The sequence below is a fragment of the Ictidomys tridecemlineatus genome, chromosome 1 (genome assembly GCF_052094955.1).
Source record: "Ictidomys tridecemlineatus isolate mIctTri1 chromosome 1, mIctTri1.hap1, whole genome shotgun sequence".
NCBI lineage: Eukaryota > Metazoa > Chordata > Mammalia > Rodentia > Sciuridae > Ictidomys > Ictidomys tridecemlineatus.
Genome location: NC_135477.1, coordinates 188,555,325 through 188,579,809, shown reverse-complemented (window position 1 = coordinate 188,579,809; position 24,485 = coordinate 188,555,325). Strand labels below are relative to the sequence as shown.

Here is a 24,485-nt window from a genome sequence, read left to right as displayed (position 1 = left end):
GGCATGCGCTCTACCATTGTACAACCTCAGTCCCAATGCCATATTTGTTAAACCTTCAGAATTGTTGCTGGGCTGTAGACCTATCATCATTATGTGCATCTATTCAGGTATCTCCTCTTCAATGGTTTCATTTCTTTATCATTAGATAATTCACAGAAGATAGAAAAACTAAAGTTGGTGGAGAGAAGATTAAGAAAAATGAGTATACTATATAAAGAAAAATATTTAAATAATGACTTTGCTATAGGAAGACCATGGAGTGGATCAGCAATAAGGAGAGGAAGGAGCTCAGTTATTCTTCAAATCTCCTGACCCTGGAAACATTAGTACCTGCTCCACTGGGAAGGTGCACGGCCTGGAGAGAAAGGTTCAGCTGGGCTCACCCTTAGGCAAATATGTGCCACCGCGTTGAGTTCACCTGGAATATCGTGAAGACCACAGAACCTGGCTACAATCAGCTAATCCCCTTCATCGATGCACTTCAGGTTACTTTGTTGTTGTTGTTGTTGTTGTTTTGGGGGTTTTTTGTTTGTTTTTTTAAAAAATATTTATTTTTTTTAATTATAGGTGGACACAATATATTTTATTTTATGTGGTGCCGAGAATTGAACCCAGTGCCTCCCGCATACTAGGGTAGCTCTATACCTCTGAGCCACAACCCAGCCCTTACTTTGTAAAATTTTGTTAAACTTTGGACTTTTGAACTTTTGAGATAAGTAGTCAAATCTCCATAATGTCTCCCTTTCAGATGACTTAAATGTTGCATTACATCAAAGAACTCAAATAAAAATGTTCCCTGGAAGGAAGAGTGAGGAAGAGAGAAAGAGCTCAGCTTCCTAGGAGGTGAGGATTACTTGAATATCAATTTCACTCCTGAGGTTGACGGTGTCTGAGGGGTAAATCATCAGCAGAAGTGGTTAATTAAGACTCTTGAACCCCAGGCAGCGATAACCCATCCTGGCCATGAGCCCTTCTCTTGGTTCCAGGCGACAGAGGAGATAACCGGCGCCGCGGGGCAGAGGCAGCCACGCGGCCAGGCGAGGCCGGTACCATGGCCTCCGGGACGCCCGGGGAGTGGCTCCGGGAGGAGGCCTGGTGCTCCGTGTGCCTGGATTTCCTGCAGGACCCCATCAGCGTGGACAGTGGCCACAGCTTCTGCCTCCGGTGCATCTCGGAGTTCTGCGAAAAGTCGGACAGCTCGCAGGGCGACGTGTACGCCTGTCCTCAGTGCCGCAGCCCCTTCAGGTCCGAGAACTTTCGGCCCAACCCGCAGCTGGCCAGCCTGGTGGACAGCGTGCGGCAGCTCGGGATGGGCGCGGAGCCCGCGGGGGCGCGCCAGTGCCCGCGGCACGGCGAGGACCTGAGCCGCTTCTGCGAGGAGGATCAGGCACTCTTGTGCTGGGTCTGCGACACCACGCCCGAGCACCAGGGTCACCACAAGGCGCCGCTGCGGGAGGCCGCCAGGAGCTACCAGGTGAGCGCGGGAGCCCGGGTGCCGAGCTGGGCCGCGGGCCGCTCGTGTCAGGCGGAAGGCACCGGGGCACTGAGCGCTCGGCCCTCCGGGTCGTCCTGCCTCGGCTCCCGCTAGCCATCGCGGGACCCACTCGCCGAGCGAGCGCAGGACCCTCCGTCCCTGGCTTTCAAGCTGGTCTTTTTCTTCCCGATCCCGACCCTGCGGGCTGTGCAGTGAGTCTCGGTGACAGCCTTGCACCTCTGTCGTACTCGCTTCCACTGACAGGATTCCTAGGGCGCGACATTTGCCTGGTGTCTCTCTAGGTCCCTTAACATGGGCACCAAGGCCACCCTCTGGCTGAGGAATAGCGTCTGCTCGTGCCTGGACTGTCTGGGTCCCCTGAAGTAGGGAGTCACTCGACTCCACACGAAGGTCTGGGGACTCCACACGAAGGTCTGGGAACGGAGGACTTGAGCATTCCCCTGAGGAGGTGCTTGACCCCAAGAGCTCTCCGAGGAACTCTGCCCAGGTGTCTTCCCACAGGTGCCCTTGGGTCCTGGGACGTACTCTAAACATGTGCCTGTCCCGGCATCTGGAACAGCTGCTAGCACAGAAGAGGTCAAAGCTGTCTTTTTAATCTACTGGCACAGTTAGCCAAAGCACTCCGTGACACTGGAATAAGTTCCAAGTACCAGCTTTCTTAAAGCATTAATTTATTTATTCTATTTGTTTGTTTTAAGTTAAGGACTGGGGTATTCACCAGTCAACATTCATCTGGACAATCTTGGAAATTTTGATTTTTCCTCTTGATTTCTGTAATCCTCTGCAAATTACAGGTACTAGGCGCTCTCTAGCCTACCTGAAAAGTCAAGTATGCTCCTGCCTGTCTAAATCCCCAAGGTACCATACAGAACATGGCTGTTGTGATATCGCTAAAGACATTCTCTGTTTTCAGTAGTCAACTAGATAAAAAAACAAGTACCATCCAAACTCTTTGGCTTGTCAATCACGACTTTCTAGGTTCTGAAGGCCCCTTCCTTCTGCTCTTATCCAAGCCAAACATGGGACCCAGCAAAATTAGTCTAGTCACTCTTGTCCCCAAACATGCTCTTCTTTCACCTCCTTGCTTTTGTTCAGTGTCTTTGGTCCCAGAGAGCTTTCCTCTGTTTACAAGTGAGAATGGCTCTATTCCTTGCAAACACCAAACATATGCCTCTTTTTATTCTGATGCCACCATGAATTCTAACATTACTTTATGTGTACTTTATATAGAGTATTATAATATTTTAAAGTGAATGATATATATGTAAGATTTATTGAATAAGTTTGGAGGTAGAATTTGTATTATTTTCTACTAAAAACATATTTCTATATGTGTCTTTAGGGGTGCTTCCAGTTTAAAAAAAGGCATGCATTTGCTTCTTGGAAGGGTCTTATCATTGAACAGAGATCTAATTTCTGGGTTTTTGTTTGTTTAATTATTTGGCAGGCTTTTTTATATATTTCTTTTACTCCTTTTAAGAAGTACAGAATATTGTGTTTTTCACCTAAAGTATTTTATTTTATTTGTTAATTTATTTATTGACACCAAGGATTGAACCCTGGGGCTTTACCACTGAGCCACATCCTCAGACTTTTTTTTTTTTTTTTTTTTTTTTGAGATAGGGTCTTCACAAGTTGCTGAGGCTGACCTTGAACTTGAGATCCTCCTGCCTCACCCTCCAACTTGCTGAGATTATGGACATGCACCACTGCATCTGACTTCATTTAACATATTTTAACCAACAAGATTTATTTTTGGTGAAATATCATTACTTATAGTACTAATATCAAATACTTTTCTCATCATAATTAATAAGAAATTGTATCACTCTTCAACCTAGTATCAATAGATGACATTTTACCTAATGATGTCTTCATTTCCCTCCATCTATTTTTTTTACATATTCATTATAAGCATTTTTTTTCAAAATTGGCACTGTTATAAAATGTACTTATTTGACATTGTAATTCTATTTCTTGTCATTAAGTTTCCTATCTTGTTGATGTAAAATGTTTTGCTACTCATTTTTACATTTTAGTCATTGTAGTTTTACTATTGTAATGGTGCAAGGAGCACGATTTTAGATGAATCTTTGCATCTGGTATTAACTGAGTTACCAGTAAAGGTGTCCACCTGCGTTCTAGGGAGTTTTCCAGTTGATCCTGCAGGTGCTCACATTCTTCTTCACACAGGTGAAGCTGCAGATGGCACTAGAGCTGGTGAGGAAGGAGATGGAGGAAGCCCTGATGCAGGAAGCCAACATGGGGAGAAAGACGGTGCAGTGGAAGGTAGGGGGCTTGGGCCTTGGGAGCTGTAGGCACCACCCTCTTCCTGAGTCTCCATTCTCCAGCGAGCTTGCCATTTACTTAGGCGCTCCAGAGAAACATCTCATAGCCATCCTGAATTGTCCCAGACCCCAAATGACATTGTTTATTTTTGTTTTAACCTTGTCGGCAAGACCCTATCCAGATTATAAATAGCTTTACTCTCTTGATCTTACTGTGAAACTCACTGCTGGGGTGGGTGCCACCACCTGCTACTGTAGTGTCAAACTGTATTTGTCGGACAGTTAAACAGTGAATGCCACAGGCTTGGTGACAGATGTGGTGCAGTTCCCAGGGTCCATCTATACAGGGAGGGAATTGGAGCCTTCAGCCTCCTTGGGTCATTCATCCAGGGTCCCCTCTTTCTGCAGTCCCTCCCCGCTTGTTTTTCTCCTACATTTTATTTACACACAGTGGCTGTGAACCTTATCTTCTCCTATTGCTATGTCTATTATAGGTAAAGTTAAGCCCTCTTCTCCTTTCCACAGCTAGAGAGGCTTTGGGTCACCACGCTTGCTGCTGCCATTCATGGCAGAGGCTGGAAAGTTGCTCGGCTCCCTACAGTGCCCAGAGCAGCAACTGCACCCCCCCAACAGTGAATTGTAGGTCAAACCTGCCAAAGTGTCAAGGCTGTGAACCACATATAGTGCATGGGTGGATGGGTATATTATGTACAGAGCACAGTATACAACATGATCAGATATATTTTATAGAATATTCCTCTTCCTGCTAGAATCATTCTTTATATTATTTTTTTCCTCAAAAATATAGTTTGGGTTGGGAATGTGGCTCAAGCGGTAGCGTGCTCACCTGGCATGCTCGGGGCACTGGGTTTGATCCTGAGCACTACATAAAAATAAAATAAAGATATTGTGTCCACCAAAAACTAAAATATATATATATATATATATATATATAAAATTCTCTCTCTTTAAAAAAATTTAGTTTGATATACTATCTTCATATAGATATTTTCATAAGGACATTTATTTATTTATTTATTATTTATTGTGCTGGGCATTTAACTCAAGGTGCTCTGCCATTGAGCTACATCCAAAGTCCTTTTTACTTTTTACTTTGAGATAGGTCCCACTAAGTTGTAGAGGGTGGCATTAAACTTGTGATCCTCCAGCCTCAGTGAGTCACTGGAATTACAGTGCAATACTGTACCTGATTCGTAAGGACCATTTTTGCTAACATTTTTCTTATGAAATAAGTCTTATCTTCTCCTATTGCTATGTCTACTACAGGTAAAGTTAAGCACTGATCCACAATCTTTATTATTTAAAGCTAATAATATTTAATTTTTTAAAATATTGGCCTGACCACAGATTTATGAAATCAGGAGCCCAAGTGCAAGATCTGAATTCCCACATTTTAAAACCTCCAACGCATGTCATAACATAGAAGTGATGCTAAGATATCTCGTTCAGAGGCAAGTAGCCATGCCTGAACTTCTTGGTCATTCATGTTCACACGAGACAGAACCATCAGGAACAGGCTTGATGGAAAGGAGCTCTAAGTTCTGCAGCAGCACTTCTTTTTTCTTCACATCCAGAAGGAGCCAAGCAACATTCCAGCCTCTGCCATGAATGGCAGCATCAAGTGTGGTGACCCAAAGCATCCCCAGCTGTGGAACTGGAGAGGAGGGCATTTTGGCCCAGGTTCACAGCCACTGTGTGTAAATGAAATGTAGGAGAAAAACAAGAAATTATCAGGTTTAAAAACAAAATGGACAACCCAAGGTGGCACTCAAGAGGGTGACATGAAGGAAGCTGGGCTGCCGCTGCCCCTCCACCCCGTCATCCCTTGTGCACCCCTGGACTCCTCTCCCTGTGGCAGTGCTCAGCCCTCTCTCCAGCAGCCTACCCTGGGAGACAGTATGCATTTCTATGAGCCATGCCTCTCAGGAAGCAGAATGTGGAATGCAGAGTCAGTGTCCCTGAGGAGGAGGCCAAGAGTGTATGAATTAGTGATTTAGAAAACAGTAAAGGAGGTAGGAATGGAAAATGGGAAGAAGGAAGTGGGAGACCTTGGCGCTGTGGCCAGTGGGGCCCTCAGTTCCTTGTGTGTGTGTGTGTGGGGGGGGGCAGGCATTGCCCCCTCAGGCTGTCGCTCAACAGCACTCAGCCTCTGTGGTGGATGGCGGCAGCAGGTGGTACCTCCCCTAGAGGGGCGATCCAAAGTACCTCCAGACATTTGGGGAGAACTATTATTTGGATTACAAATATATATATATGTCTTTTATAATAATTTTGATGATAATTTATGCCTTTCAATTAAATCAAGAAACTATCAGGTTTAAAAACAAAACGGACAACCCAAGGTGCAGATGCTTTGGGAGGGTGACTTGCCGCTCATGCTCAGTTTAAAGCTGGGTTTCTAGCTACTAATTTCAAGAGAATAACATTTAGATGCGATCCCCTGCACACAGTGTGATCCTTAGGTTCAGTCAGACACCAATGTGTGAGGGCCAGGTGTGCCTCAGGGGCAGAGCTTGCCCAGCCTGAGTGAAGCCAGGGGTTCTGTCCTCAGCACCAGGGAGATTTGGGTAGGGGCTGGTGTATTAGCCAGGAGTGAGTGGACTGCGTGGCAGTTAGTTCTTCTGGATTCTGCAGAGGACACAGCCTTGTGCTGGTTTCTTGCTTCTCCTGGGACAAGAGAACATCTGTGTGTTCTCCTGTCACGTTGTCCCTCACAGCCCAGGCCTTCTGCTCTTCCTGGCCACCCACCCAGCAGCAGAGCCAGCCCTCTGCTGTGGGGCCACACAGGCTCTCAGAGGTGCCCAGATGATCCCCCACGCATCTCTTTCTGCTGCATTTGACTCGTGATATTGAAACCCATGTCGAAGGCCTTGCCTCTGGCCCTGCAGCAGAAGGGGGCCCACAGCCACAGTCTTCCCAGACTCTGAGCTTGAAAACCCCACCGGCCACCTCTCCTGTTCCTGGCCTCTGGTTTCTGAGGTCCTCCCCAGAGGTGCAGAGTGAGGGGAGTGGGTTTGGGATGATGCGGGAAGTCCCTTCTCTGGCTGCCTGTCCCACACTTGAGGCAGGCCCCGCACACCTTGCCCCAGCCTGATGGGGTCTCCTGTTGCTCCAGGAGAAGGTGGAGATGCAGCGGCAGCGCTTCGGGTTGGAGTTTGAGAAGCACCAAGGCTTTCTGGCCCTTGAAGAGCAGCTGCAGCTGCGGAGGCTGGAGGAGGAGGAGAGAGCCACCCTGCAGAGACTTTGGGACAGTAAGGAACAGCTGGCCCAGCACAGCAAGGCCCTCAAGGAGCTGGCAGAGGAGCTGGAGGAGAGGTGCCAGCGCCCAGCTCTGGGGCTGCTGGAGGTGAGGTGGCCTCAGGAGGGCAGGCCTACAGAGGCTGAGGGGATGGGGACAAGCCTTGGCATGGGACACGAAGGCACCCAGCTCTCTAGGACAGAGCTCAGCAGTACTTCCTTAGAAGGCATCTTACTACTGAATACTGGGCCCTGAGTCAGGAGGCACCCAGAGGACCATTTAGCTCATGCAAAAGACAAAAACTTCAATAGGTGATGAGTTAAAATTAATTATTTATGGAATCGTGAACAGCTGGAGCAAGGATAAGCTACGCCATTCTGGCTGAGAAACCGTCTTTTGTCAAAGATGATATTGCTGATTTTCATGAATGTTCAACCCCCAAAGCCTCTGGCAGCCCATTTCATGGAAAATAGCCAGAAGTATGAGCAGTGCTTCACCTAGTCCAGCTTGAAATTCCCATGTTAAGTCTTAAGGGGAGTGTATGGTGGGAGTGTACGGACGCCAGGCATGGTGGGAGTGTATGGACTCCCATGCAGATTTCTCAATCTTTTGGGACTTCGGAGCAGCCTTTTTAAAGTTTTAATAGGAGACAGGGTCTCACTCAGAGGCTCAGGCTGGCCTTGAACCACTCCCTCCTGCCCCAGCCTCCCCAGGGTCTGGGGTCACAGACATGGCCATTCCACCCCACAGGTATTGTTCACAGGGCCGCCTGCAAGAGAAATTCATTCACCTGCTACTTTTCTCTGTACCTTGCCCCAGTGACAGATGAGGATTCTAACCTAAAAGAGAGTGCAGATCCCCACTGAGCAGCTGGCCCACAGTGTCCCAACTGACTTGCCTCTGGACACTGCAAGTTCCAGACACATAAATCCAGTCACTGTCCTGGGACATTTGCAAACACAGTTGTCAATATTGTGGCCTCTGATGGGGAATCACTAAGTAACTGCATGAAATGCTTTTATCTACCAAGCACTTTATTTAATATGCCCATACTATCTTTATTCCCATTACCAATGTCATGGCTGTGCTCATTTCCTAATGAGTAAACAGAGAGCCAGAAAGAAATTAATTTTTCAAGTATAGGTGGCAAGTAAGCACAGGAACGTTGGCATTTTCAAAAATAATATTCACTGCATTATCTCAGATAAATCTCATTTAAAATGAGTATTTCTTTGCACCATATAAATGTTAAAATGATTTATAGTACAAATCATAGTAAGAATATACTCTTACATAATTTTTGTCTGTGTCCTCTCTCTTTCTTCTCTGATACCAATGATCTTCATTTTACCCCACTGGCCAAGACCCAGGCCGATCATGTCCATAAAGGACAAGGCAAATGGTTTCCCTGCATTCATGCCTTGTTGAAATTTGTCCGACTGTTGACCACTTTTAGGGAAGAAGACAAGTGTGTTGGAGGTGACCTTTTTGTTACCCGCTTTGAGATACACTGTTGCTGGATAGTAGTGACTTCCTTTCTTATCTCCTTAGACAGTTAGTAGCTTTGTCTGTTGGTTCAGAAAATTCGAATTTGAGGATGACCTTTTCTGGAGTACTGGGACAGAACACAGGGCCCTGTAAGTCAGGCAAGCCCTCGACCATGAGCGATATGCCCAGTCCCAGGATCTATGCCATACTTATATCTGTTCCTCAAGTAAATTCTGAAAACATGTAGGATTTTTACCCTAATTGCATCTGTATAAAGTACAGAATGTAACTGTTAAAATAGCCCAACAACCAGAACTATCAGTTGACAATCCATAGTTCATGGATAGGTTTCATGGGAATTAATATAAACTTTGTGTAGTCTGACTCTTTTCTAATTATATGCCTGATTTTTAAATTTGAGAGTCATGTGAGAATTCAATTATAGCCTTTTTTTTGCCTTTAGTTAACAGAGATTCACTGTCATCTACAGTCTTATGTTGCTTGTTAATTATTTCCAGTACATTCTAAAGACATTTTTGTGGTGTGTCCCCAGTCAACTGTGGGAGCACTTACACCTGCTTGTGTCTCTTACTTCCAGGGTGTGCAAGGAGCCCTGAGCCGGTAAATGTACTTTCCCCTCCAGTGAGGGAGAGGAGGAGGTGGAGAGGGCTGGTGTGGCCATGCTGACATTTCTGGGTTCTCTGCTCTTCTCAGAAGTAAGGCTGTCATGCCGCTGGAACCAGAGACCATCCCCATGGAGCTGAAGACCCCATGTCGCATCCCTGGCATGCAGGAAATGTTGAGGAGATTCCAAGGTGGGTGGAGCCCTGGAGCCTGGGAACTGATGCTGGGAGTGTGGGGCTTACTGCTGCCCTTACTGCCCTGGCCTGTGGCCACAGCAGAGTAGCCACAGCAGAGTCTCAGGTCTCTGAGACTCACTGTGCGAGTGTGCTCTCAGGGTGTCGCGGCCTCTCACCTGGGGTCCAGCCTGGCAGACCTCCAGCTCCTTCCTGGGGCACAGTGCATCAGTCCTGCCCAGCAGAACATGTGGGTGTCTCCCTCGAGGAGTCCGTCAGTTCTCCGGGGTTGCCTTGCTGGCTCCCACTCACTCTATTCTGACACTGTCCACCTGCAGACATCATTGAATCCCACAGGTTGAGCACCTGGTCCCACAAGGCTGTGCCCTGCTTCAGGAGCAAGGAACAAGCAGGCTGTGGCTTGTGCCTCTGACCAGCCAACTGCAAAGCAGCTTTCCTGGGACCCGCTCTATGAGCGCAGTTTGTTTGCTAGAACAGCCCCCAGAACTCAGTCCCTACTCACACTTGGTCAGTTATTATACAGGGTGTTGCAGAGGATGGGGACCAGCAGCCGGGTGGAGGAAACCAACAGGGTTGGTGTGGGGAGGGGCAACACGCCCTCTCTGGGTGCTCCCTGCAGGATCTCCTTGTGTGCAGCCACTGGCAAGCTCCGTCTTTGGGTTTATGAAGGCTTCATTCAGCAGGCATGACCAATGACACCACTGGCCACTGCTGGCCCCTGGAGCTTCAGCCCCCACTCTCCTCCCAGAGATAGGGGGATGTTGGACTGAAGGTTCTATCCCTTTAATCTCAAGGGGATTCTCTGGAAACTAGTCCCCATCCTGAGGTCATCTAGGCCACCAAGCACCAGCCATCTCACTAGCATGCAAAAGAGTCCCTTGTCTCAGGACTTTTGGGAACTGGTGTGTCAGGACCTGGGACACAGACCAAAAATACACTGCACTCTCTCACCATGACTCATGCACTGCCCTTGGCCTTCCTGAGGATTTCAGTGTCAGGCTGTGAAGGGGTGGAGCAGTGCACCTGCCTGCAGGAAGGGGGAGGGGACATTTGTGCACAATCCGTGCGGATGCCAGTCAGGGACACCCAGAGGGTCTGCACGAAATGGCTTTGTTCACCCAATCATGTTGTTCTTTAAAATGGTGACAATTCAATATTTTTACTATTTCCTTTTAAAATCTACTTTGTGCCACATAATACAAACTGTGGCTTCCCAGGGACAGTCTTGTCCTGTAATGAGAAAACCTACCTCAGTTGTAGCGCCCAGTGACCCCCCTGTTTGGTGGATAAGTGAACATACACTAGCCATTTGACTTGATGAGGGCCTTCGTAGCACACCCCCAGACTCTGTCACCTCCTATGCTTTTCCTTTTTACGGAATTAAATAGTTAGTGAATGAATCCAGCCTTTGCTGCCTAGTTTATGCTGCCCTTTCTACCAGGTGAGTGAATCATTGAGGAACAAAAGCAAATCAAATGTGCTATGACCCGTGATTCATGGTGCAAATACTGACTTCAGTTACCCAGGCACACGGCTGTGAGGAGAGGACACGGACTTCTGGAGAGTGTGATTTTTTTTTTTTTATTGTTGGTCGTTCAAAACCTTACACAATTCTTAATACATCATATTTCACAGTTTGATTCAAGCGGGTTATGAACTCCCAACTTTACCCCGTATACAGATTGCTGTATCACATCAGTTACCCTTCCATTGATTGACATATTGCCATTCTAGTGTCTGATGTATTCTGCTGTCAGTCCTATTCTCTACTATCCCCCCTCCCCTCCCCTCCCCTCCCCTTTTCTCTCTCTACCCCTTCTACTGTAAATCATTTCTTCCATTTGTATTATCTTGTCTTACCCCTCCATTACATAGTTCTTGATATATCATATTTCACATTTTGATTCAAGTGGGTTATGAACTCCCATTTTACCCCGTATACAGCTTGCAGAATCACATCAGTTACACTTCCATTGATTTACATATTGCCATCCTAGTGTCTGTTGTATTCTGCTGCCTTTCCTATCCTCTACTATCCCCCCTCCCCTCCCCTCCCCTCTTCTCTCTCTACCCCCACTACTGTAATTCATTCCTCCCCCTTGTATTATTTTTCCCTTTCCCCTCACTTCCTCTTATATGTAATATTGTATAACCCTGAGGGTCTCATTCCATTTCCATGCAATTTCCCTTCTCTCTCCCTTTCCCTCCCACCTCTCAACCCTGTTTAATGATGGTCTTCTTCTCGTGCTCTTCTTCCCTAGTCTGTTCTTAATTACTCTCCTTATATCAAAGAAGACATTTGGCATTTGTTTTTTAGGGCTTGGCTAGCTTCGCTTAGCATAATCTGCTCTAATGCCATCCATTTCCCTCCAAATTCTATGATTTTGTCATTTCTTAATGCAGAGTAATACTCCATTGTGTATAAATGCCATATTTTTTTTATCCATTCGTCTATTGAAGGGCATCTAGGTTGGTTCCACAGTCTTGCTATTGTGAATTGTGCTGCTATGAACATCGATGTAGCAGTGTCCCTGTAGCATGCTCTTTTTAGGTCTTTAGGGAATAGATCGAGAAGGGGGATAGCTGGGTCAAATGGTGGTTCCATTCCCAGCTTTCCAAGACATCTCCATCTCCATACTGCTTTCCAAATTGGCTGCACCAATTTGCAGTCCCACCAACAATGTACAAGTGTACCCTTTTCCCCACATCCTCGCCAGCACTTATTGTTGTTTGACTTCGTAATGGCTGCCAATCTTACTGGAGTGAGATGGTATCTTAGGGTGGTTTTGATTTGCATTTCTCTGACTGCTAGAGATGGTGAGCATTTTTTCATGTACTTGTTGATTGATTGTATGTCCTCCTCTGAGAAGTGTCTGTTCAAGTCCTTGGCCCATTTGTTGATGGGATTATTTGTTATCTTATTGTCTAATTTTCTGAGTTCTTTATATACTCTGGATATTAGGGCTCTATCTGAAGTGTGAGGAGTAAAGATTTGTTCCCATGATGTAGGCTCCCTATTTACCTCTCTTATTGTTTCTTTTGCTGAGAAAAAACTTTTTAGTTTGAGTAAGTCCCATTTGTTGATTCTAGATGTTAACTCTTGTGCTTTGGGTGTCCTATCTGGAGAGTGTGATTTGATGCATGTTAATAATTATAATAATAGAAAGAAAAATCTGCGTGACGGGGAGAGGAGCAGAGTGTCGGGCAGCAGGAAGTGCGGCAGGTGTGCTGGGACTGTGAGGACAGGATGGTGAGGGCAGCCCAGGGGGAGGGCAAGGAGGACAAGGCAGCAGGGCTAGGGAGGTGGGCTTGCTTCTGTGAGCAGCACTCAGTGGGAGAGCACAGGGTGTCCCTGGGCAGGACTGGCCTTGTGTGCACATCATCCGGGTGCTTTATTGTGATGAATTAAAGATGCCAAGACAGCAGCTGGTGTCACTGTTCATTGACAGTTGATTGTAGGTGACCCCCAGTGTTGGTATGAAAGGTGCCAGATGGCCACATCCTTGGCCAACCATGGAGGCGGAGCTGCCAGATCTGCTCCTGGATGAGGTGTGTTTTGTGGTGAGAGGAGAGTGAGGAGGACACATGGTCTTGGACCCCAAGAACTGCCACACAAAATGGCTGGTTGTGCTGATGGCCATGCTGCAGGCAAGGCCCAAGAAGGGCGACTGGTTTGGGGGCACTTTGGCAGATACTTAGCATCCAAAACTGGCCAGGGAGGCAGATGAGTTCACAATAAGGACCTTCAGGGGAGAGGCCAGGCTGGCAACATGCACTGCAGTCAGTAGCAGAGGACTGGAGTTGACTGGAGAGTTGAGTGAGCCAACCTACAACCACAGGGCATGGGCTGAGAAAGAAGTCCCCAACTTGGCACTGCGGCTTTGACCTGGGGCAGTGACGGAGGAGATGGGAGACCAAGATGGAGGGAAGCATGGGTGCTGGTGAGTCTGGAAAAGAGCAGGAGTCTCTCCGGGACAGTCAGGTCCTCATGGTGCCAACTGTCACAGATGTCCCTTCACCACCTTGGTGGCCACTGGGAAGGTATTACCCTTGACAGCTGGGTTTAGGAGAAAGGAACAGAGAGAACTAACCAAAGCTCTTTCACAGATTTCTTTGGCTAACAATGGAGCTGAGCATTGTGCATGTTAAATGAGCCCCGCAGTCCCCCCCACCCCCAGCCACATTCCAGGCTGGTATTTGCTTTCTGTGGAGTTGGGAAATCAGGTACAGTCTTTGAATCTCCTCATCAATATTGTGAGGTGGTAGTAACCACATTAAGGATGGCTTCCTAGCCGGGTTTGGTGGCACATGCCTGTAATCCCAGCAGCTGGGGAGGCTGAGGCAGGAGGATCATGAGTTCAAAGCCAGCTTCAGCAAAGGCAAGGTGCTAAGCAACTCAGTGAGACCCTGTCTCTAAATAAAATACAAAATAGGACTGGGGATGTGACTGAGCGGTTGAGTGCCCTGAGTTCAAGCCCTGATACAAAAAAAAAAAAATTAAGAAGAAGGTGGCTTCCTGATTTAACATAGGTAATGAACACACAGAGCCTAGTGATGTGGCCAGTCAGGTTTAGATATCCATAGAAGTTCATGACGTGTGGCTTGAAGATGAATTGGACTAGTACGAGTAGTAACTGTTTTTGCCATGGCCTTAAGGTCTATTAATGAATTTACTACCTTTGAGTGCTTTTAAGGAAATACTCTGGTTTGATGTAGATGCGTTTGCCTACTATGTATGTGAATCAATCCTGCATCAGTCTTGCTGGGACTCCACAGCACATGTTAGATGGTCCTCCTGTTGTGGAATCAATCACTACAAATAGCCACTTTAGACCACATCCACTAGTAAGCTCACAGGTCCAAAGATCAGACTTGCAGGTGGGAGTAGCTGGCTCCCTTGCTTGGGTTAGGGTCTCTGAAGGCCAAAACCAAGGGACTGAGCCTCTCTGAGGAGTCTGGAGAAGGACTTTCCAGCTGGAGTTCCCTGCAGCTGCAAGGCCACGGTCCTTGTTTTTCCTTCAAGCCATCATTTGGGGCCAGTCTGCTTCAGAGTGCTCTCACCTTCCCCTCGTGACCCTTCCCACCTTCCACCCTGGAAAGGCTGTATCAGAGCCAAGTCTAAGACTCTCTTCTGCCACCATCTTGATAGCTAGAGGACTTTCTAGTTTTAAAGAGCTTGTGGGATTAGATCAGACCCTCCCAGATAGCCTTTGTTGTCCTAGAATGTCATATAATCATGATGGTAATAACACCAGGGTGTGGAGTCAGGGCATCTAGTGTACAATTCCCCCACCACAGTCACACCATTTTGAAAGTAGTAGATTTCATATTAATGAAATTATCCTATAGGTTTTGAGAAAAACAGTTTATAAATTTCATGCCAAGCACAGATGATCCTAAGTGCACCCAAGAGCTCTGGGTGCAAATGCAAAGTTGCCTTCGACTGGGTGTTTGGCTTCCCAGCAAGCTGACAGCGCTGCTGTCCTAATGGCCTGGTTAAGGCTGCCCTGGGCGCCCCAGCAGATCAAAGATGTGCTCAGACCCTGGAGAAAGGCCTATTTCTTGGGGCAGTCTGAGAGAGGGCGTTGCGGACGCTCACCCCCAGGGCATCTAGTCTTTCCCGTGCATTCACGTGTCCCATCACTCTCTCTGCAGTGGACGTGAAGCTGGACCCCTCTACGGCGCACCCCAGTCTCCTGCTGATGGCCGACCTGCACAGCGTGCAAGACGGGGAGCTGTGGAGGGACGTGCCCCGCAACCCCGAGCGATTCGACACCTGGCCCTGCATCCTGGGCTTGCAGAGCTTCTCATCAGGGAGACACTACTGGGAGGTGGTGGTGGGAGTGCGGGCAGAGTGGGGCCTGGGCGTCTGCCAGGACTCGGTTTAGAGGAAGGGGGAAGCCACGCCGCCCCCGGAGAACGGCATCTGGGCCCTGTGGCTGCTGCTCGGCTGCGAGTACATGGTGCTGGCCTCCCTGTCCGCGCCCCTGCTGCAGCTAGACAGGCCGCGCCGCATCGGGGTCTTCCTGGACTAGGAGGCCGGCGAGGTGTCCTTCTACAACGTCACGGACGGGTCCTACATCTACAGCTTCAGCCAGGTGTCATCGGGTGTCCTCCGGCCCTACTTCTTCGTCTGCGACGAGGCGCTGCTTATCTTGCCACCGATGGCAGAAGTGAAGACAGGGACCTTGGCGTCCGGGGGCCACCCTGACCCTCCTCTCGTGGGCGACCTTCAGTCCTGAAGTGCTGTGCTCAGGGTCCTCCTGCAACCTATCCAAGGGCCCTGGAGAGCGGCGGAGGACGGACATACAGCTTCACCAAGTGCCCAGCTCAGGGCAGCCTCTTACTCGGGCCTGGGGAGGTTCCTTGAAATCCATGCTGTGTATGCGGGAACGTTGGACCTGGAGGGTCTCCTCAAACTTTTCCCGAATGGCCCCCCACTTACTCGATGGCTTTTCTTTCAAATCAATAGTCTCGTATTAAAGAGTTCTGTATAGTCCTTATAATTTCCGTTCTCTTCAGTATCTTCCCATCCTGATGCTGAATCTTGAGACTGAGAGATGGAAACCCTGAAGGGGGCCCCAGCAGGCTGAGGCTGCTCCCTCCTGGACCCTCCCTCACCTTCCTCCTCCTCTGCCTCATTCCTTGCCCTTCCCCCCCTTTTTTCCCTGGATACCTCTGGTTATTTAAAGTTTCATTTCCTTTTACATCGACATAGTCAAAACCATCCTTCACACGTGTGTGTTTCCAGTCACAGTCTTCACTTGCTTTCTGTCTTTATTCTGGGAACAGTTTTTGAGGATCGTGAAATTCATTGCTCCGACCATAACATGGATTTTGATCTTCTCTCTTTATCTCTATGTTTGTAAAAGTAGGAATGCCCTAGAAATTTGATTTAGTGGGTTTTCTTCAGGGTCAGGAGGGACTAAGGAAGGTTTGCATCAGCTTGCCAAAGGGCTGCGCCCATTCATGGGACCAGGGGACAGCTGCAGCCTCCTGCCTGCTCAAGGGACTGGCCCCAGGACCGCAGCAGGGGTCCTTCCCTCCGGGTCTCCTGTGCCTGGAACAATTTACTGCCCTCACAGTATTAAGGCAGGTATTTAAGGTCATGATTGATGTGACTAGTTTAAATTAACTGTGTTTTTTAAATAAAATGGTGATGTTGAAAATGAAATGATAAAAATAACTTATTTTTGAAGTATATTCTGTACCTTTCCAACAAAATCCTTTAAAAGTCATGGAAGACCCCCTATTCTGCCACCTTTGTCTTCATTTTTATCTAGTATGTAATTGCTAAACAAATATTATAATATTCTAATGCTAAATGCTTAAATGCTGAACAAATATAAATTATGAGCAAATTTAATTAATGTTATCTTGATAATCTGTCCAAAGTGTATTCTTCCTTTTTAACTCCATCTCAAAGTTCAAGATGCTTTTTTCTTCCCGGATATTTCTGCGACTGTCCTTCCCTGGCCTTGCAATCATGTGAATGACAACTTTCTTTTCAGATTCTTAATTGTCTGGTTACAAGTAAATGTTTGCCCTCTCTGCCTCTCATTTGCAAACAGAAGAGGTAGAAAGATGTTGTAGAAACCAAGCTGTCTCTGATGTGCAAGCAGTGCAGGGGACAGCTCTGCAGTACAGCCTTCCACACCGGGATGACAAAGGCTCTCTGGGGTGAAACCTCCAGGGACCCCGCCATTCTCTGGGATAGGAAGCCTTCTCGTGGGAAGTGGCAAGTCTACAAGCCTCTGCTCTCTCTGCAGGGTAAAGGGGAGCCTCCTGCTTGCCCTGGAACCTGACAGCCTTGTCTCAACAGTGGCCTTGAGACTTGTCACCTCCTGGATTTTATTTTGATTTCTCTGGGCCACTAAATGTCAGTCCTTCTCAGCTCCAGTGTGCTAAGCTTCAGGGATCTCCACAGTTCCTATTGCAAACTCTTCTTCATTCCTTCTAATTCCTAAAAGGTTCCCACCATTCCCCTGGGATTCTGGCTTATTACCTGCCAGATCCTCTAAATCCGTATCTAATTCCTGACCTTCTTCATTCTTTCTCCTGAGCCTTAGCTTTTCACAGTCAAGTGCCATCTGTCATCAAAATAGATATTCTAGGGGCTCGGGACATAGCTTGGTTGGTAGAATGCTTGCTTTGCATGCACAAGGCCCTGGGTTCAATCCCCAACACCAAAATAAAAAAAGATATTCTAAGCTCTATATGCCTAAATCTTAACCACAAATATCTCCAGGTCTCCCTAAATGATAAAAAGATATTTTAAAGCCTCCCCTTCTGAAGGGAGGCCTGCTCATTTCTTTGTCAGGTAGCCCAAACACCTTAGTGACTTCTTTCTGCATTTCACTCCAGCTCCCTCCCCTCAGCGGTAACACCCTTTTGCTCCCATGGACCAGAGTCCAGTCAGCCCTTCCCCACCCCCATCCTGGTAGTCTGAGCTTCCCCTCCCTTGAGATCACTGGGTTCATCTCACAGTGGTCCCTTCACCTCTGAATGTAGCCCTCATTGCTCTAAGGTTTATTTAAAAAAAATTTTTTTCCTCTCTTCTCCCTTCTCCCCCTCCCTAACAAGATTTGGAAGACAGTGTCATCTTTTCTTCCCCTAGTTAACTGCCCTGGAACACCTGCTACAGGAAGAGGGTGCCTGCTGAGGATGTGGGAAGTGAGGATCTCCAAAATGTGAATACTAATAGGCCATCAGGGCAACTTGAAGGCCCCCTCCTGGAATGTAACCCTTGAAAAAAAATTTTATCTCCTTTGCTAGCAAAGCAATGAAGCTTCTCTTTCCTTTTCCTCAAAACCTTGGCTTCATTATCAAATTGGCATTGGAGAAAGGGACCGAGCTTTTGGTTACAAATCTTGTCACCCCAGATGGGACCCGAGAAGAAGCCCTGGCTTTGGGTTTCTTAGACAGTCCTGGCACCCCATGAACTGCATTTCTATGCTGAAGATGTAAGATGAACTTTTGGAGAACTCCTGGAAAGTTAGGGGTGAGTGGGCCTCGGGTGGAACTGAACCAGAGGAGCTATTCCTGAAAGTAAAGGGACGGACGGAGGGACTCCCAGCAGCTGCTGAAGCCCCTGAGCTCTGGGGGCCTCTGTTTTCCTTCCCTGCACTGTAAGGATCTCTCCATCTTGGTCTACTGGGAGAAAAAGGAAACTGAATGCAGTAAAGTTTCGGCACCTTGGCCACCTGGTAAGCTGCCCGGTGCACACTGAGACCTTTGATTCTATACTTCTGGTCCCCTTTGTGGGAGCATCTGGTTCCCCACCCCTATGGGAACATCTGAGGTGCCACTGATGTAGGAGTCACAGTTAAGAGGGAGTTGGGAACTTGGGGAGATTTTCCCACTATCTGGTCTGTTTTAAAGGTCCCCTTCTGTCTGCCATGGTTTGGGGATCCTCTCTGTTTCTCTGTCATTATGTTTCTTTATCTGTTTCTGCCCTTTAAGACATGGACAATAAGGTGTTGATCCTATAGATTGTTTCTTGGGAAAGATCTTGACTAAATGGGCCACCTATAGATGTAAACGTGACTAAGAAAAAATGTGACAATCTGGTCTTTGAATGGTTTTCTAAATTATTGTACAGTTGGGAGTTGGTCTGTCAGAGATAAAATAAGTATTCTGTATATACAGACATGTAGGCCATTACATAATAAGGAGTCTTAACAGTCAAAACTAAGTTGGATGCAAAAGGTGCTGCCCTAATGCGTGAGCAGCAGGACACCAAAGGAGGATTGAAAAAAAAAAAGAAGGTTTTTCCTTTCAACCCAGTGCTGACAGTGTGAGCACTTTCTCAGCCTGGCCCCAGGCAACTGCAAATCATCCTGCTGTGGGTCAGGATCACCAGTTCTGGGATCAAAGAATAAATAAATAAATGAATACAACTCAAGAAAGCTGCCTGGTCTGTAGAGAAATGGGCGAACAGGATCTGCCCTCTACTCTGCTTTTTAGCCACTCTTTGCCCAGGGATAAAAGTTTGAGAACAGGGCTCAGTTTGCTGCCTCTGAAGACAAATGAAATGTATGCCGGCTGTAGGTCTCACCAATTTTCTTTCTGTGTTTTTGTCTCATGGGTTCAAAGAATGAAATCCATGGATGATGGCAGAGGATGAAAAATTTTTAAATTATTTTTCAGTGAGGAAAAAGAAATGAAATTCCCCGTTATGTGAGGAAGAAAGTGGCCGAAAGCTTTTCCACTTGAGTACACTAGTCTGGAAACTTAGGCTGCTGGATAAAGGCTCTGATCAGAGTCCACGCTGAACAGACATTAAAAGCGTTTGAACTAATTGTTGGAATCTATGCTGTAGGATGTTGGGAAGGGATGAAAGTTATTGGCTTGGCCGTGACTTTCTATTTGGCTGAATGCCTTTAGCCCTGAAGTCTGAATTTTTTTTGCAACCTCCATTTGGGTCCACCCCCATTTCCATTTTCCTGCCACCCTGGGGACAAAGGAGTGGATTGGAATGCTGGCCTCACTGGGTTTACTTTACATTTGGAAAAATTAAACAAATAAATAAATAGCCTTATCTGGAACCCATTACACTCATTGTCTTATGATTAACTAGCCTATCTTAATGGGGGGGGGGTAAAAAAAAAGCTGCCAGTCACTAGGAAAGGGGCAATGGTCTCCAGTACTCTTCAATAAAACAATAACCTGGGGAGAAGATAGTCTCCCCTTTCTAAGCTCTGAAAGCATGTCCTATTTGGCCAGAGGACACTTCTGGGTGCAGCCCTACCTGTTGTCCAAAAAGCTAAAATATAAGGGCCTAAGCACCTATGTCTTGGCACTGCTGATTTCTGCAGAGAAAGGTCCTAACAGTCTTTGTATGGTCAATGTGAACTTACAGAATTCCCTAGATACATACATACATACATATGTAGAGAGAATCTCTGGGTACAATTGACAGTGGGGAACTCACTTAAAGTTGATGGCATTATGATGATGATAAGGGAGACTGGTCAAACAACAACAACCTGTGCCCCAGCCTCTTGAGCACAAACTGGAAGGGAAAAAGATTAAGGCATAGTTTTTTGTTTTTAACTATTCCAGCCTGATCCCTCTCCTGGAATAAAATTTGTTATAAAAATTAAATGTACAGAGTAACGCAAAGAGTAACAACTTCATTTGCAAGTGTCTTCCTGCTCTGCTGGAGGTCTCCTAGAAGAGAAGGAGGCTTTTCAGACCAGAAGGACCCCAAGAAAGTGATCAATGTTTTCTCAACCACAATTTTATTTTAGGAGGAAATAACTTGCCCTTGAGTAGGAGGGGATAACCCCTTAAGAGAGAGACATTAATGGGGATTCATCTTATTAAGGATGGTTGTTGGAAATGTGACTTGAGTCAGCTTTGCCAGATCTCCTACTCTGCCTATGCTGCCTGTTAAAAAACTCCACACTAATGAGTAACAGTTTGTGCAAGGCTTGAGCTCTAAAATATTAAAGTGCGATGCCCATTACTTTTAGGATTTTTCTTTGTTAGAGAAACAGATAACTTATAATTTTGGTCAGGCTTGATTTTTTTTTCATGAATAACCTGAATATATGTCCCTAGATATATGTATACATCTGAAACTAAATATGTTTGTCTGAGCCTTATTTAAATGTTCTGTAAAAGTTTATAAAATGAAAGTTCATATAGGTTTAACCAACAAGCGCTATCTTTTATATATTACATCTGACATAAAAGAGCCACACTGCCAATTGAAAAACTGATATAAATCTGTCTGCTTTAACTAAGTCTAGTTCTGACCATTAACACTGTTCTCTAAATGCATAAGAGATTTAAGGCTATCCTTTGATTTTTGGTAGTGCTGCTAAACTCTGCAAACCTGTAAGGATCTATGAATTCTGAATTTTACTGTAAAAAATTAAACCTGATTAATATAAGGACATCTGTGTAATCATAATGCTAACTACTAGTTCTTTGCATATTAAGTATACACATGTTCTTCTAATATACAAGTTTTAAAATATAAAGCTTGGAAAAGCACTTTACCAAGCTAATGTTCTCCAAACTAAATTTGTCTGAAATGGTGATTTTAAACTTAAAGAAATAGAAATTTAATTAGAGATTTCTTTATGTCATTTAATGTTCTGTAACAGGACCTGTTATCAATAATATATATATATATATATATAATTTTGTTACTTTTTAAAAATATTTATTTATTTATTTTTAGTTTTTTTTTTCCAGGTGAACACAATATCTTTATTTTTATTTTTATGTGGTGCTGAAGGTCAAACTCCATGCCTCAGGCATGCCAGGTGAGCACTCTATGGCTGAGCTACAACCACAACCCTTGTGTTACTTTTTATACTGGGATAAATGTATTTTTTTTTAGCTGTGAAATAATGTTTTATTTTGAAAGTTGCTTTAATAATCTCATTGCAACAAAAAATTGGAAAAATATTATCTGTGTAATTATTTTCTATTCAGTCCTCCAAATATCTGAGCATGTGATATGTTTTAATATTTTGTCTATATGTATTTACACCCTACTAGATAATACTGTTGTCGTATTTTCTCCCTGAGATTAATTCTCTTTTTTTTTAATTTATTTTTTTTATTGGTTGTTCAAAACCTTACAAAGCTCTTGACATATCATATTTCGAACATTAGTTTCAAGTGAGTTATGAACTCCCATTTTTACCCCAAATACATATTGCAGAATCACATAGGTTACACATTCACATTTTTACATAATGCCATACTAGTGACTGATGTAATCTGCTACTTTTCCTATCCTCTACTATCCCCCTCCCCCCATCTTCTCTTTCTATCCCATCTACTGTAATTCATTTCTCTCCTTATTTTTTCTTCCAATTCCCCTCACATCCTCTTTTATGTAGTTTTAATAACAATGAGGGTCTCTTCTCATTTCCATGCAATTCCCCTTTTCTCTCTCTTTCCCTCCCATCTCATGCCTCTGTTTAATGTCAATCTTTTCTTCCTGCTCTTCCTCCCTGCTCTATTCTTAGTTGCTCTCATTATATCAAAGAAGACATTTGGTATTTGTTTTTTAGGGATTGGCTAGCTTCACTAAGCATAATCTGCTCTAGTGCCATCCATTTCCATGCAAATTCCATGATTTTGTCATTTTTTAGTGCTGCGTAATACTCCATAGTGTATAAATGCCACATTTTTTTAATCCATTCATCCATTGAAGGGCATCTGGGTTGGTTCCACAGTCTAGCTATTGTGAATTGTGCTGCTGTGAACATCGATGTGGCAGTATCCCTGTAGTACGCTCTTTTAAGGTCTTCAGGGAATAGACTAAGAAGGGCAATAACTGGGTCAAATGGTGGTTCCATTCCTAGCTTTCCCAGGAATCTCCATACTGCTTTCCAAATTGGCCGAACCAATTTGCAGTCCCACCAGCAATGTACAAGAGTACCCTTTCCCCACATCCTCTCCAGCACTTGTTATTGTTTGACTTCATAATGGCTGCCAATCTTACTGGAGTGAGATGGTATCTTAGGGTAGTTTTGATTTGCATTTTTCTGACTGCTAGAGATGGTGAGCATTTTTTCATGTATTTGTTGATTGATTGTATGTCCTCCTCTGAGAAGTGTCTGTTCAGGTCCTTGGCCCATTTGTTGATTGGGTTATTTGTTGTCTTATTGTCTAATTTTTTGAGTTCTTTGTAAACTCTGGATATTAAGGCTCTATCTGAAGTGTGGGGGGTAAAAATTTGTTCCCATGATGTAGGCTCCTGATTTACTTCTCTTATTGTTTCTCTTGCTGTGAAAAAACTTTTTAGTTTAAGTAAGTCCCATTTGTTGATTCTTGCTATTAACTCTTATACTATGGGTGTCCTGTTAAGGAATTTGGAGCCTGATCCCACAATATGTAGATCGTAGCCAACTTTTTCTTCTATCATACGCAGAGTCTCTGATTTGATATCAAGGTCCTTGATCCATTTTGAGCTAATTTTTGTGCATGGTGAGAGGAGGGGATTCAGTTTCATTTTGTTGCATATGGATTTCCAGTTTTCCCAACACCATTTGTTGAAAATGCTATCCTTTCTCCATTGAATGCTTTTAGCCCCTTTATCGAATATAAGATAGTTGTAACTTTGTGGATTAGTCTCTGTATCCTCTATTCTGTACCATTGGTCCACCCACCTGTTTTGGTACCAGTACCACGCTGTTTTTGTTACTATTGCTCTGTAGTATAGTTTGAAATCTGGTATTGCTATACCACCTGATTCACACTTCCTGCTTAGAATTGCTTTTGCTATTCTGGGTCTTTTATTTTTCCATATGAATTTCATGATTGCTTTATCTATTTCTACAAGCAATGCCATTGGAATTTTGATTGGCATTGCATTAAACCTATAGAGGACTTTTGGTAATATCGCCATTTTGATGATGTTAGTTCTGCCTATCCATGAACAGGGTATATCTTTCCATCTTCTAAGATCTTCTTCTACTTCTCTTTTTAGGGTTCTGTAGTTTTCATTGTATAAATCTTTCACCTCTTTTGTTAGGTTGATTCCCAAGTATTTTATTTTTTTGGAGGATATTGTGAATGGAGTGGTTTTCCTTATTTCCATTTCAGAGGTTTTGTTGCTGATATACAGAAATGCCTTTGATTTGTGCGTGTTGATTTTATATCCTGCCACTTTGCTGAATTCATTTATTAGTTCTAGTAGTTTTTTTGTAGACCCTTTTGGGTCTTCTAGGTATAGAATCATGTCATCTGCAAATAGTGATAATTTAAGTTCTTCCTTTCCAATTTTTATGCCTTTGATTTCTTTCGTTTGTCTAATTGCTCTGGCCAGTGTTTCGAGAACTATATTGAATAGAAGTGGTGATAGAGGGCATCCCTGTCTTGTTCCTGATTTTAAGGGGAATGCCTTCAATTTTTCTCCATTCAGGATGATGCTAGCCTTGGGCTTAGCATAAATAGCTTTTACAATATCAAGGTAAGTTCCTGTTACCCCTAGTTTTTCTAATGTTTTGAACATAAAGGAATGCTGTACTTTGTTGAATGCTTTTTCTGTGTCTATCGAGATGATCATATGGTTCTTATTTTTAAGTCTATTGATATGGTGAATAACATTTATTGATTTCCGTATATTGAACCATCCCTGCATCCTAGGGATGAATCCTACTTGATCA

General features: G+C 45.0%; 1 pseudogene across 1 annotated transcript; it reads left to right on the top strand.

Moving 5' to 3' along the window:
• Nucleotides 1-901: 901 nt before the first annotated feature.
• On the top strand, nt 902-15,854 carry LOC144366683 (E3 ubiquitin-protein ligase TRIM58-like; annotated as a pseudogene). Its single transcript, XR_013425787.1, has 6 exons — nt 902-1,474; nt 3,689-3,784; nt 6,920-7,150; nt 9,129-9,151; nt 9,245-9,345; nt 15,004-15,854. The product of XR_013425787.1 is annotated as an E3 ubiquitin-protein ligase TRIM58-like (transcript).
• The last annotated feature ends 8,631 nt before the right edge of the window (nt 15,855-24,485 follow it).